A 16,250-nucleotide genomic window follows, 5' to 3' on the forward strand; every position below is an offset into this window, starting at 1 on the left:
CAGGGCCAGAGCCCTCCGTCAGTCCCTGAGAACTGGCAGCAGATACTTGCTGATATGTAAGCCCGATTACAAAGTCAAGAAGAGTATGTCCGTCTCTTGAGACAGCAGACTCCGTCAGGGAGTGCTGCACCTATTATTCCACCTGCTGTGGCACCAGTTGTACAACCACCTGAGGTTGGGAACAGGTGGGAGCCACTTTATGAAAGATTCAGGAGACAGCATCCTCCAACCTTTGAGGGAGGACCAGATCCACTGAAGGCTGAACAGTGGATGAGTATGATCACCTCCATCCTGGATTTCATGAGGGTGGAAGGAAATGATAGGGTGGCCTATGCCACCTATATGCTTAGAGAGGATACCCATATTTGGTGGGAGGTGGCATCACAGACTCGGGACAATTCTACCTTGAGTTGGGATGGCTTCAGAGATTTGTTTAATCAGAAGTATTACAATGCTACCATCAGGGCAGCGAAGGTGAATGAGTTTGCGGGGTTGGTACAGGGCAGCATGACAGTTACAAAGTATGCCCTGAAGTTTGATAGGCTAGCGAAGTTTGCAACAGGCTTAGTGCCTACATATGCAACTAGACAAGACATGTTTGTTCGAGGGATTAATGCTATGATAGCTCGAGATGTGAGGATTACATCGATACTTGGGTAGACAGCTTATGCCCAAGTTGTTGAGAAGGCTCTTACCACTGAAGAGGCGGGGAATAAGGTCTGGAGGGAGAATGCTGCGAGACGGGATGTTCGTAGGGGCAGTGCCTCCATCCACAGGGTCTGGTAGGGGCGGAGGCCCCAGTGATCTGAAGAAGAAGACCCCTGACACTTTGACCACTGCTGGTCCTGATAGGAGGGGTCGGGGTGCTCAGGGTGGCCGCCAGGGAGGCGGTGAGACATGGAGAAGTTATCCAGAATGCACAAGATGCAAGAAGCGCCATCTGGGTGAATATTGGCAAAGGCTTGTTATCTGTGCGGGGTGGTGGGACACCTCAAGAAGGAATTCCCAACAACGAAGAAAGGGGAACCAGGGAAGGTGGACAGCTTAACTCCAGCTCGAGTGTTCACCTTGATGCAGGCAGAGGCTGAGGCTAGTCGCTCGATAGTTACAAGTCAGCTTTCTAGCACTGGCTCTTCATATACTGTATTGATTGACTCTGGTGCTACACATTCATTTGTTTCTAGTAAGGTGATTGATAGATTATGTAGACCTAGTGAGTATTATACTGCAGGGTTTAGGACTATACTGCCTACAGGGGAACTGGTAGTTTCTAGGAGATGGATTAGAGCACTGCCAGTGTTGGTAGATAGTAGGTAACTATCAGTAGATTTGATCGAGTTGAGTATGGATGATTTTCATATGATTTTGGGGATGGATTGGCTGGTCAGATATATGGCTACTATAGATTGCAGGAAGAAGATGGTGACCTTTGAGCCTGAGGGTGAGGTTCCCTTTTCTTTTCGCGGGTGCTGTGCATGGACCCCGCATACCCATGATATCAACATTAAGGGCTAGGGACCTATTACATGGAGGCTGTATAGGTTTTCTAGATAGTGTGGTGGATACCACTAGAGTTATGCCAGTAAGGCTAGGAGAGACCAGGTTGGTATATGAGTTCTTGGATGTATTTCCTGAAGATTTACCAGGACTACCGCCACATCGAGAGATTCAGTTTGTCATCGAGTTAGCGTCGGGCACAGAGCCAGTGTCGAGGGCACCATATAGAATGGCTCCGACAGAGTTAAAGGAATGGAAGATACAGTTGCAGGAGCTTCTGGACTTGGGGTTTATTAGACCTAGCTTCTCGCCATAGAGTGCTCCAGTTTTGTTTGTGAAGAAGAAGGATGAGACTCTGAGAATGTGTATAGACTACAGAGAGTTGAACAAGTTGACCATCAAGAACAGATACCCCTTGCCAAGAATCGATGGCCTGTTCGATCAATTGCAGGGATAGACGGTATTCTCGAAGATTGATCTCTGATCTGGTTATCACTAGTTGAGGATCAAGGACGAGGATATTCTGAAGATGACCTTCCGATCGAGGTATAGGCATTATGAGTTCTTGGTCATGTCGTTTGGTCTAACCAATGCTCCAGCAACATTCATGGATCCGATGAACAAGTTGTTCAAGGACTTCCTAGACCAGTTTGTGATCGTCTTCATCGATGACATCTTGGTTTACTCCAATTCAGAGGCAGAGCATGAATAGCATATCCGACAGGTATTATAGAGATTGATAGAGCATCGGTTGTATGCCAAGTTTAAGAAGTGCGAGTTCTGGCTACCAGAAGTGACATTCCTTGGACACATTGTTGGTAGAGATGGGATTAAGGTGGATCCAACTAAGGTAGGGGCAATGAGAGATTGGCCGAGGCCAAGGAAGGCCTCGAAGGTTAGGAGCTTCCTTGGGTTAGTGGGATATTATAGACAGTTTGTGGAAGGGTTTTCGAAGATTGCTGCACCGATGACAGAATTGCACGGAAGAATCTGAAGTTTATCTAGTCAGACAAGTGTGAGAATAGCTTTCAGGAACTGAAACGACAGCTGATTACTGCTTAAATGCGTGACTATGTGGCATGCATGATTAATGTGATTATGTGAATATATTATATGCATGTTTATGAGTATTAAATATGCATGTGGGCCCTTTATTGTTCATAAGGGCATATCTCTAATTTTGGCCCGTTGAGGGTATAAATGTTATTATATGTGATAAATGGTTGAGACCACATTATTATGTGGATATATTTGCAGTAAATGGCTCGAGACGGTCTTAGCGAGCAGATTAGCAAAATAATCACAGTGGGGAGCCTATGGGTATTTTGGGAATTTAGAGAATATTTTGGGATTTATTAAATAATGAATAAGTATTTGGTAGTTAATTGGACATGACAGGATTAATTGGTTAATAGTAGGAACAATTGAGGAATTAGCAGGAACCGGGGGAAAATGATCATTTTACCCTTAGAAACCATTAGAAGGCTGAATAAACTTAAATGGGCAAAAAGGTTTTTTATGGGTTAAGGATATACATAGAGAAGACTTGGAAAGGTATCAGAATACACTAGAAGTCCCAAACACTCTCCCTTTTCTCTTACGCGATTTCCCTTCCCTTATCTTATGCTTGAAGAATTCTTGATAAATTGAAGGATAAAACCAGGGGATTCAGCTGGGATGCTTGGGAATTTAAGCTCAAGGATTGAAGGATTGAAGCTGAGGGTTTAGCTTCCATTGAGGTAAGGATTTTGTTTGGTTTCTGTTAAGAATTCATGTTTTATGAGCAATTGGTTTAGGTTCTTAGGTAGTGAATTCTTTCTGGTTGGATTGGAAGTTTCAGTAGAGTTTTCTGTGATATAATATGCTTAAAATATATGGTTAGGAATCCTGGACTCGCTCCTGAAATTTGGTTGGAAGTTGGGAGCATGATTAATTGGATTTTTGGGTTGGAGGTTGGGGAAGCATGTTGGAAACCTAGGGATTTCTGGGTACGCGAGGGCGCAGCGCGACCCTCAGGGCCAGGTCATGGCCCACCTAGGGAACTTTAGCCTAGGATAGTTTTTAGGCTTGGGGTGGCTGGGGGGTTCGAACCTAAGCGCTCGGAACGAATTATACTACTCGGTTTGGTAGAATTCGAGGCCCCGGAGGCTAGTTTTTGTTTCCTAAATATTTATTTGGATTAGGAACTGATGGTTACCCATTGACACTGTGACTAGGTTTATTGCTAAGGCTCAGAACTGAGGGTCGTGTTCGAGACCATTCTTTATTCTTCGCTCGGGATTCAAGGTAAGAAAACTGTGCCCTTGTGGTTATGAACGGGATTGAGGTTTCCAATAATTGAATATGTGTATTATGTGATTGTGAGATTGTTATGTTATATGAAAATGAATGGCCTAAGGGTGACGAAGCTGATGATAAGCGTACTAAGAGCATCTTGGCCTAAGCGAGCTGGAGTCAGCTTGATAAACAGAGGGCTCGACCTAAGCGTGCCAACCCTGAACACTTATGAAATTGGTTAAGATATGAACTTGAGATTATATGTGTACCATTGGTTAGTTTAATGCTTGTATTCTGTTATATAGTTGAACTGGTTGTGTTAAGATTGATTGAATACTACGATTGTTATATGTGATTGTTGTTTATGGTTTTCTTGTTGGGCCCTGGCTCACGGGTGCTACGTGGTGCAGGTAAAGGCAAAGGGAAGCTGGACCAACCATGAGTTGGAGAGCTTTGGGGGAGAAGTGTACATATAGTCAGCTGCTCGTCCGCAACGGCCGAGAGAAAGTACAGTGACAGAGCCCTAAAACTTGTATTTTTCCATTAGACTGGCTTTTGGTTGTATTAACTATTGGGGATTGTAAATTACCATTTATACCCTATTTTTGGGATCCCATGTATCAAACATCTATTTTGATGAAAATTAACCGTTTATGATCAAAATCTTTTAACCTAACTTGATAGTTGACCTTAGGATCGCATTTTTGTTCAAGCGACTTGATTAGCAAGTGTTGCACTATTTTAAAATACACAGTGTAATGGTCTTGGTTATCCAGGGTGTAACACAAACAGTCACTGAGCCTTGTCGTAGTGGGAGGGTTTCTAGGAACCCAGTTCGATATGGTTTGGATGGTGAAACCAATATGGTTATTGGTGACACTGGTGATGATGATCCGTTGTCTTTCAAACAGGCAATGGCTAGCCCTGAAAAGGAACTATGGCTCGAAGCCATGAAACATGAAATGGAGTCCATGTGCTCAAATTCCGTCTCGGATCTTGTGGAAGCATCTAGTGACTTTAGGGCCATTGGGTGCAAGTGGATCTATAAGAAGAAATGAGGTGTTGATGGAAATATCAAAACTTATATAGCTCGATTAGTGGCAAAAGGTTATACCCAAAGAGAAGGTGTGGAATATGAAGAAACTTTTAGTTCATTAGCCATGCTCAAGTTCACTCGCATCCTCCTATCCATAGCAGCCCCTCTCGACTATAAGATCTGGCAAATGGATGTCAAGATAGCCTTTCTTAATTGGAAGCTTGACGAAGTCATTTATATGGATCAACCAGAAGGATTTAAAGTAGTTGAACAAGAAGGAAAAGTTTGCAAGTTGAATAGGTTTATGGACTTAAGCAAGCTTATCGTTCTTGGAATCTTAGGTTTGATGAAATAATCAAAAACTATGGCTTTGAACAAAATATTGATGAGTCTTGTGTTTACCAACTAAAGGAAAATCAAATAGTGGTATTCCTTGTTCTTTATGTAGATGATATCTTACTCATTGGAAACAATGTTAAGAAATTTCCAAATGTGAAGAATTGGCTGAGCACTCAATTCCAGATGAAGGATTTGGGTGAAATAAGTTATGTTCTAGGTATCCAGATCATTGGGGATAGAAAGAACAAACTCTTAGCTCTATCTCAAGTAGCTTACATAGATAAAGTGCTTGAACGTTTCTCAATGAAAAATTCAAAGAAAGGACGTCTACCTTCCCACCATGGAATTCAATTTTCAAAGAAGCAGTCTCCCCAGACTCCTGAAGAGGAAGATGCAATGAGAAAAGTTCCTTACGCATCTACAGTTGGAAGTCTGATGTATGCTATGTTGTGTACTAGACCAGATATCTGCTATGCAGTGGGAGTAGTGAGTAGGTATCAGTCAAACCCAGAACCGGAACATTGGATAGCAGTTAAGCATATCCTGAAGTATTTAAGGCGGACTAGGGGATATATGTTAGTCTACAAGGGTGGAGTTCTGAACCCTGTAGGCTACACCGATTCAGATTTTCAGACTGATGTCGATGATAAGAAGTCTACTTCTAGAATGGTGTTTACTCTTAGGGGTGGAGCTGTGATATGGAGAAACGTAAAGTAGTCCGCGATCTCAGATTCCACCATGGAGGCCGAATATATAGCTGCATTAGAAGCAACTAAGGAAATAGTCTGGCTAAAGAAGTTCTATTCAGATCTTGGTGTTATTCCAGAAATGGATAAATCGCTTGTTTTGTTTTGTGACAACACAGGAGCGATTGCCAACTAGAAAGAACCTCGAAGTCACTAGAGGAGTAAGCATATAGAAAGGAAGTATCACATAATTCGAGAATATGTGGCTAGGGGAGATGTGAAGGTTATGAAGATTGCATCTTAAGACAATCTTGTAGATCCGCTTGCGAAGACAGTGCCATAAGCTACATTTGACAAGCATATCAAGGAAAAGGGATTAGTAGAATTAAGGTATTAGTTTCAATTAGTGAAAGTGAGAGTTTGTTGGGGTTTTATGCCCTAATTAAAACTCAATTTCTTTGTAATCTTATTTTATTATCAATAAAAGAATAGAAATCAATTTTTGACTTGGTAAATCACTTTGCTCACATGTTTTATTTTCATAATTATTTGTTTAATATAAACTTCTATTAAATCTGAAGCATATAACTAATCATGTTTATAGTGACGTAATCATAGTGGAATATAAATATGATTATATGTTCAAAATAAGTTAGTCCTAAGATTAGTCAGTGCTCAGGATTTACACTGACTTGCCAATCTACGATCTGATCTACTTACACATCGCAGTGTTATGTTCTTTCCAAAACATTAGTAAAGTAGATAAAGTCAGATGTATTTGTTACATCGGAATGGACCGATATTGACAGTAGATATGATAAGTAAACATACCGTTATTATTTATTCTAGTCATATCATATAGTTGATCATAGATCAATTCAATCTCAATTCTGAGTGATTAGTATTTTAACTGATTGTATTATTTGAGTTCTTTGGCTTGTTCGTTACCAGCTTACCCTACGGTCTAGCCCATACTTACATCTTTGGAACACGGTAGTATAGTTGAGTGGGAGTGTTAATCATAGATATGAACATCTATTGCTTCTGATGAAGAAGTGAAACAATGGTTTCCTTTTAGTTTGGTTGAAGGTTCTAAATGATAGAGATCTCATTTCAGTAATTAATATTAGTTTACTGAAATATCAATTACAAGGAAATAAGTGTTTTAAGGATAAAATACAATAAGCGGTAAAACAGTATTTTAGTCCCATCTCATTGTAGACTATCTATAGAGGATTGAATGACAATTATGGTTGTAACAATGGATAATTAATAACGTATCTATATTTGTTATAGAGCGTTCTATGAATTCAAGAGTGCAATTTTGAGCATTTAGTGGAGTCACGAGGAATTAATAAGTTAGTAAATTTATTTGTTAAATTTATGATAACTTATTGGAGCTTGATTTCATAGGCCCATGATCCCACTGTACCTTGGATAAAATCATCTCGATAGTCTCAATTAATTAATTTAATTATCAATTAGAATTATCAAAGTTGACTAGGTCAATTTTGGATAGTTTCATAGAGTTATGTAATTTAGAGAAGAAAAGAGAAATTATGGCAGATTTATTAATTAAGATAAATTGGTATCTAAATTAATAAATAAGTTTAAATCAAAGTTCAAATTATAAATAATTAATTTGATAAATGATTTAAATAATTATTTAATTAATTAAATCAATAAAAAATAATACATGCCTTGATTTTAAGTCCAATGAGCTTATAATTAAATGAGAAATTTCGCGGGCCTAAAGCCTATGAGAATTTCGACCTAATGGATGATATTATATATTATTTTATTGATTTTTTAATCAAAATAAATGACCTAATTGAGCCTATAAAATGAATGCTAAGTGAGAGTTGAAAATATAAGGTTTTTGAGTAGATTTGAAGATCTAGTCTTAATGCTCTAGGTTTTAGATTCTCTCTACAACATAAGTCATTTTCTAAGCCTCAATTTTTCTCTTCTATTCTTCTTCTCTTTGTATCTATCTTATTTGTTGAGAATTTCCCACTCTAGTCTAGGTGATTCTAATGATACTTTGGAAGGCTGTGAAGAAAGTTGAAGAACGGTTCAGTTTCTTGGTGATACCATGCGTCAGAAAAGATACAAGGGTTAGAAAAACTGAAGGAATGACTCAATCATTCCATTGCACAATAATGTAAGTGTTCTTATCATTATCACTGTATGAATTCAATTTTAGAAACATGTTCTAGGTTTTCTTATATTAATATGTTTAATATAAGATGTACATGAAAATAAACAAGATCATGTATAAGTTTTTCCAACAGTATAGGCCTTTCAAGGAAGGCGTTGAAGGTAGAGGGGAGATCGTCCACAACAAAAGTAGCCATTAATGTGTTGTTTGTTGGTGCATCTCCAACAGTAGAAGCAAGTCTAATTATTCTTGCTGGAGTCATTCCTTCTCTAGTGAAACCTCACTATATAATCCTTTTCAAAGCATCCCCCAAGGGAAAATTGGTCATTTTGCCACTAATTCCACTAAACCTCAATTAACTCCCTAAATTCCCAATTAATTTTCTAATCCCCCCAAGTATTAATATTTCCTCCAATAATTCCCAACATACGCAAAATTACCAAAATACTCCTTGGCTCACCCCGAGCCGAGTATAGATCTCCATTGTGAATTTTCCGCCAAATTACTCCAAAGGGTCGACTCAAGCCGAATATCGCAAATATATCCACATAATAATGTATTCTCAATCACATAACACATATAATTACAATTATACCCTCAACAGGTCAAAATTACAAAAATACAAATTTTAACGAAAACAGGCCCACGTGCATATTTAATACACCTAAACATGCATAACTAGCCATGTCACAATGTAACTCATTTAATCCACATAATCACATAAATAATCACAATTAAATCATATTAACACATAGAATCCCAATTAGATCTTCCTGACCCACTAATCAAGACACTACGCCTTATAAGCAATTTTGGGACCTAACGCTGCCACGTGTCATTTTCATATGCCACATCATCATGTCCAACTTTGGGTTAAACATAAATACGTTATTTTCAAGTTAACATGCTTAACCCGAAAATGACACAATAACAATCCATTCGTTACGTTTAGTTTTCAAATATATATATTAAATATGTAACGACCCAAATTCGCTAATAAGGCTTAAGGGCCTTGATTAGTGTGCCTGAAAGGCATAATAGGAATTATGTGTGACTTTAATGATTAAGATGCATGATTATGATTTAAAGCATGTTATATGACTATTTGAATATATGAGATGTATGACTATGTGTATTAGTATGCATGTAGGCCCTAATTAGGTTAGAAGGGCATAACTGTAATTTTGGCCATTATGAGCATAACTGCTTTGATATATGTGATAATTGTCGAGGCCATATTATTATGTGGATATATCTGTGATCTGTGACTCAAGACGATCCTAGTGAGCAAAGTAGCGAAAAAGTCATGGCGGGGATTTATACCCGGCTCGGGGAGAGCTCAGGGGTATAAACGAGAATTTAGTGAATATACTGGAGTCTATTCTGACATTGAGGAATATTATTGGTGATTAGTTAGGTATCGGGAATTAAGCGGGAAATATTAGAGACACTCGAGGAATTAGCGAGAATTGGGTAAAATGACTAGAATGCCCTTAAGTGGATTAAATGACTAGAAATAAAGGGGAGGGCATTAAGGTCATTTGGCTTTCTAAATATGGGAATTACTGAGACTTTATGTTAGTGGGAATTGTAGAGAAGTGTAGAAGTCTGAAAAAGAAGAAAAAGGAAGGGAAAAGAAAGGGGAGAAAACAGAGAGAGTTTTCTAGGTCGGTTTATTTCCTTCATCTGTTTCTTGAGGATTTCTGGAGCAAAGCTCAGAGGAGAGCTGGGATAAACTAAGCATCAAGGATTTTAAGCTAAGTTTGGGGAATTGGCAGAGTTTTAGCAAGGATTCACTAACACTTGAGGTAAGACTTTAGAGTTCTTCAGTTTCTGTTTCTGGTTTTTGAGCTATGATGTTTAAGTTGAATTGGATGGAAACTTTAGGGAATTCGGGCCTAGGGCTGAGGAGGAGCAAGCCAAGGAAGTCTAGAGGCAAATTGTGGTCGAAATCCCATCAAAGGTATAAATTCTAAACTCTAACTTTGTTGTTCAGCTGGTTTCTGCTGAGTTTTAGTGTTTAGGAGTGGCTATGGTGAATTTTGAGTTTGGGGATGCATGTGCTTGAGTTCTAGGTATTTGGGGTGCTTGGGATGAGTGGAGTATGGTCATAAGGTTGTTTTTGAGGTTGGGAAAGATTTGGAAGAGTTTTGGTTGAGGTTGGTTCGAGGAAATTGCAGGAAGGGAGAATTCGGAGTTGGCCAGTCTGTGACTAGCGCTACAGTGCTAGCCTTTGGGCGCTGTAGCGCTAGGCCAAGCTTCCTGATAGGGTGTAGCTTCTGTTTGTAGCGCTGTAGCGCCCTCCCATGAGCGCTGTAGCGCTACCCTGTCTTCTGAAGGGGATTTTAGGGTTGTTTGCAAGGGCTTTTGACCTAGGGTTTGGGGTTTGATTCCACCACCTTGTTTGATGGAACTAGGACTTCCCGGGGGCTCAGGATTAGCCCCAAGGCTAGGTTTTAGACTTGAGGATTGATGATGACTTTGGCCTATGATTGTGTTTAGGTGAGCGCTAGGGCTCGAGGGGGATCGTGCTCAAGGAGTCGAGGGATCAAAGCTAGTGAATTGAAAGGTAAGAAAACTGCACCCGGTTATATGCTTGTGATGGGACTAAGTGCTCCCAATATTTGTATCGTGTCAATGATGGTATTATTCCATGGGACATGTAAAAGCGGCCTAAGGGCGCCGTACACTAAATTTGCGCACAGGGCGCGGCTTGGCCACTGGTAGCCGAGGATAGCTTAATATTCACTGAGCTCGGTTTAAGCGGGCCTGAGTCAGTGGGATAACGGAGGGAGCAGCCTGAGGGCACTAGCCCTAGTTATCGTTTGTGAACTGTAATTGATATGAGTTAATATGTTTAGTATGTGGAATACTTGATTATACTGAATAGTTATATGGTTGAGATTATGTGATGCGATATGAGATATTGATTTGTCTGTTGATTGCTTATGCTCTGCTGTTGTGTTTTCTTGCTGGGCCTTGGCTCACGGGTGCTACGTGGTGCAGGTAAAGGCAAGGGAAAGCTGGACCAATCCTGAGGTGGAGAGTTGCGGGGTTGAATGTACATAGCCAGCTGTTCGATCGCCATGGTCGAGGAGTGAATCAGGACAGGGATTGCCTAACTATCTGTTTTGCCTTAATATGGCTTGATATTGTATATAAACCTTGTGTCTTTTGTAAACAGTCTTTAAACTTAATATTTTTGGGATCCCGTGTAAACAGATGATGTTTCTTAATGAAAATGCGACCTTTGAGACCAAAACATTTTAACCCTAGTTCCTCTGTAGTTTCAGTAACACGTTTTTAATTAAATGACTTGGTTAGTAAGTCTGGCACCTTACAAACACACAGTGTAACGGTCTTGGCTATCCAGGGCGTTACAAAATAGATCAGTCATATTAGTGTTAAATAATTGGTCAGTGTTAAATATACCTTAACTAGGTTAATAAGTTAACATATTGTCACAAATCAAACACGTCATTTTTATAAACGGATTACATAAGTCTTGTCGTGTCAGCCCGTTTATAAATATGTAGAATTTGAGTTTAATTTTATGATATATGGTATCTAATGCAATTTCTACTATTGATTAGTTATAACGTAAGTAATTAATACTCTGTTGTAAAGTTATTAATTACCTACCAAAACCTTTGGTAGCCAATGTCTTTATTGTTACTATTTTTTGGTAAAAAAAAAACTTTTTAATCTATTAGGAAAAAGGATAAAATTGTGTAGAATAAAATTATTTTGCCACTAAATTTTAGTAGCTTGGTATTATAAATTATTAGGAAAAATAAATGGTTTGAAATACAATTAGGTGCTAGATATTATAGTAGAAAAGAAATCTAAAATGTAATTCTTTTTTGGGTAAATATAAAATAACCAATATTTTCAAAATCTTACACTTTTATACCAAATCTTTGTTTTTATGATAAATACACTAAATGTCTTCAAAATATTGTACTTTTATACCTAATTTTTTTTTTTTGCAATAAATATACACAATATTTTTAAAATGTTGCACTTTTATACTTATTTTTTATTATTATTTTGAGAAATAATAAGAAAATAAAAGAAAAATATAAGTTTTTAATTTTAAGTTATTTTCAGCTTCTTATTCTTTCTCAAAATAATAAAAAAATCATTTAAAAAAATTATATTTTAAATTGATGGAAAAATACAAGTGCTCAATTATTTTTTATTAATTTTAATAAAATATTTATTAATTTTTAATTTGAAATAGTTATTTTGAGAAAGAATAAGAAATAGAAAATAATTTAAAATTTAAAAAATAATTAAACACTTATATTTTTCCTTCACTTTTTTATTATTTCGCAAAAAAATAATAAAAAAATAGGTATAAAAGTGCATAATTTTTAAAACATTTGACATATTTATCACAAAAAAATTTGGGTATAAAAATATAACATTTTAAAGACATTAAGTATAAAAATGTAACATTTTGAAAACATTGAGTATTTTAGCTGCAATTTACTCTCTTTTTTATTGAATTATTCGTTCAAATAATACTTAATAATTATGATTTTTCAATATTAAGAATATATAAAAAAAATCAAATGTACAATTTATAACATTAAATAATAATTTATCATTTATAATACAAATATAAATATCTAATAAATAACAAGCTACTAGTTATGGCCGTGAATTGAATTGAATTTAAAAGGCTAAGTAAGAGGGGAAAAAATAATGACCAAACTTCTTATCCTCCGAAATAATTATATTAAAAGCTTCTAAAACAAAATAATCAAACTATAGTCTAGAATCTTGTTTATCATTTAAATCATTTTTATAAGAACGAATGCTTAGCTAGACTTTCTTGTATAAATATATTTTATAAAAAAAAGTCGCGCCGAAAACTTTTCACGGGTTAAGAATAAGAAACACTGAAAGTCCTATCGGTAGGACTTAAAGTGAAGCCCTTATAGAAAAATTGTTCAATATATATATTTATATGGACGAGTTTTTAGTAGTTACAATTCCATTAACAGAGACAAAACGAGTCTGGAACGATAATACAACTTGAATCCTACATGAAATAAACGAGTTTGGCTCTCGTTTGCGAGCTAACATGCCTAACTTGTTTATTGAACAAATCATTTTCAGGTTGACCTACTTTACTCCAAAATGACATGATGACAATTTATTTATTATATTTAGATTTTAAAAATATATCAAATAGGTCATAAACAACTCATATTATTATTAAATAATTAGTTCTAAACAGATCATAAAAACGTGTTTAATATGTCATAAATAAGTTAATAAGTTGACATATTGACATAAATCAAACACGACATTTTTATAAATGGGTTACGCATGTCTTCTCATATCAACACATTTATAAATAGCTTGTATTTAAGTTTCATTTTATGACACATTTATTAAATAATTTGAACTTGGGTTAAGCATTTGCTTGTAATATATAAATATAGAGTAGGTACTCGATTATATAGTAGAGAAAAAATGTATAAAATTATTGGATAATTCTTTTATAGGGACTTCACTTTAAGCTCTACCGGTGTGACTCTCAGTGTTTCTCGACCCATGAATAGTTTTCGGCGCGATTTGTTATGACCGTGTATCTTGTAGCTATTTAGAGCATCCTGCAAATTTTTAGAAAATTCTGAATAGTTTACAGTACCGAAAACTAGGTTCAAACGTGTTGTTTTCCACGCGCATAAAAAAAAATTAGTCACGCATGCAACAACATGTTTGAACTTAATTTTCGGTGCTGTAAACTATTCGGAATTTTCTGAAAATTTGCAGGATGCTCTAAATAGCTACAATATACACGGTCATAAAAAAAAAATCGCGCCGAAAATTGTTCACGGGTCGAGAACACTAAGAGTCCCACCAGTAAGACTTAAAGTGAAGCCCCTATAAGAGAATTGTACTAAAATTATATATATTTTTTAAATATTTGTTAAATTAATAATTATGATTTATTTGAAAAAATAAGAAAATAATTTTTTTAACATTTATAATTTCTATACACATCTTAATATATAATATATTGATATAGTTAAGATGCATAGTTGATAATGTCCCAAATGACTTTAAAGAAAGAAAGAAAAAAAGAAATAAGGACCACTAATTTTGTTCAGTTAATGATTGCCTCCCAAGCCTTAAAGAAGATCTGGACTTGTTGTTTGGAGTAACATTTTTTCTATTCACGAAATGCATCATAAAAAGTTTCTCCATGAAAGCTCAATTTATTATAGAAGCTTGTTTTGTTCATTATCTTAAGCATTAATTTGGAATGGATGCCTGTTGGTATATATATATTCACATGCTTTATCAACGGATGATTTAGTTGAAATTTTATAAATTAAATAAGAATTTAACATTTGTAATACGAATACACACATCTAAGTAACAAACTGGTAGTTATGACACATTTATTTTGCTTTATTGCCTTCCCAGCCATAACAGAGATATATAGAGTACTGGTTAGGAGCTTATAATTTCTTATTTTTAAAAAGAATTACATAAAGTTTCTCCATGAAAGATCAAACTAATCTGGAAGCTTGTTTATCATTTAAAGTATTTTTGAAGACCAAGAAAGGTTATTTATTTCTTGAAAGAGAGAAAATACTTAATACACTATTATAACTAGCTACTTGTCTTATCTTCTTTAGTTAGAATTAACTCATTATTAAATGATATGGAGGCCCTAAACAGCTCTAAACCGTAAAAGCTCTAAAATCACCCTATACCTTTATCAAACTTTTACTACTAACCCCTACCAAATAATAATAACAAATAGCTACTTAAACTTTGCTTGCAAATATAGTAGTATTGTAACTAATAGTATTTTGTTACCAAAGTTTTCAGTGGATAGTATGTAACTAATACTCTTCGTTGAAAGCTACTTTCGTTGGCATTGCCTTTATTTCTCAATCAATTTGTTGGTATAAAATTAATCTTACGTGTAATAGTGGAATACTGGAATGATTTAAAATTATGTTCAATAAAATTACGATGCTGCCAATTTTGGTATCTAAATGTTCTGAAATTCAGTTAGGTACTAGCCTATATAGTAGATAAAAGGGGAAAAATTGACAACTACCCAGTGTTAGGAGTAGTTGACTAAAATTAGATATTAAATATATTTAGTTAAACTCTACCTATTATTATCATGAGATTTCTCAAATTACCCTTACTTAAGTAAATGGTTATAAGTGTTGTTGCAATGTGTATTATATGTGTCATATTATAGTTAAATTATAAATACATTCTAATTGAAGTGTGTCATATATATGTGTGACAATTATATTTATAGGATTGCATTTAATCTATTAAAAATTATTCTTTAAAATATAAACATCGATGCTTAAAATCTAAAACCACAACTCTTTAAAATTTAAACCATAAAACTTAAAATGTAAATCACAATCCTTTAAAATAAAAACATCAAGACATAAATCTAAACCATGACCCTTTAAAAGTTTAACCTCAAGACTTAAAATTTAAACCACAACTCTTCAAAGTGTAAACAACAAAGCTTAAAATATAAACCACAAGACTTAAAATTTAACCCTAAGACCTAAAAGTTAAACCACGACTTTTTAAAATTTAAACCAAAAGACACTACAACAAAAATGAGTTTTAGGGGCGAACCCGAAAAGTCGCACGTGGAAAAATGTCCCTGAAGGGTACATTAGGGGCGACTCGAGGGTCGCCCCTGATATTCAAATATCAGAGGCGACATAGTCGCCCCTAAAACTTGAAATGTCGCATCAAAATTTTGAAAATTTTGAATTATTTTTGTCGATATGTCGCCCCTGATACTCCATTAGTCGCCCCTAATACTATACTATGTCGCCCCAAATGGTTGCACGTGGCATATTATCAGGGGCGACACAGTCGCCCCTAAAACTTGAAATGTCGCCTAAAAAATTTGAAAATTTTGAATTATTTTTGTCGATATGTCGCCCCTAATACTCCTAATACTATACTATGTCACCCAAAATAGTTGCACGTGGCATATTATCAGGGGCGACAGTGTCGCCCCTAATACTATTTTATTTATAAATAAATAAATTAATTAAATACAATTTTAATTAATTATTTATCGAAATTATTATTTAAAATTTAAATAATTGAAAACAAATATATTAAAAATAAAAAAATATTATATTAAATATTCAAATTAGTTTAGTAAAATACAATTGTACATATTCATAATACATTAACATAGCAAATATTCATATTGTTCATAAAATTTAAC

Source organism: Humulus lupulus, chromosome 2 (assembly GCF_963169125.1).
Source record: "Humulus lupulus chromosome 2, drHumLupu1.1, whole genome shotgun sequence".
In the NCBI taxonomy this organism is placed as follows: Eukaryota; Viridiplantae; Streptophyta; class Magnoliopsida; order Rosales; family Cannabaceae; genus Humulus; species Humulus lupulus.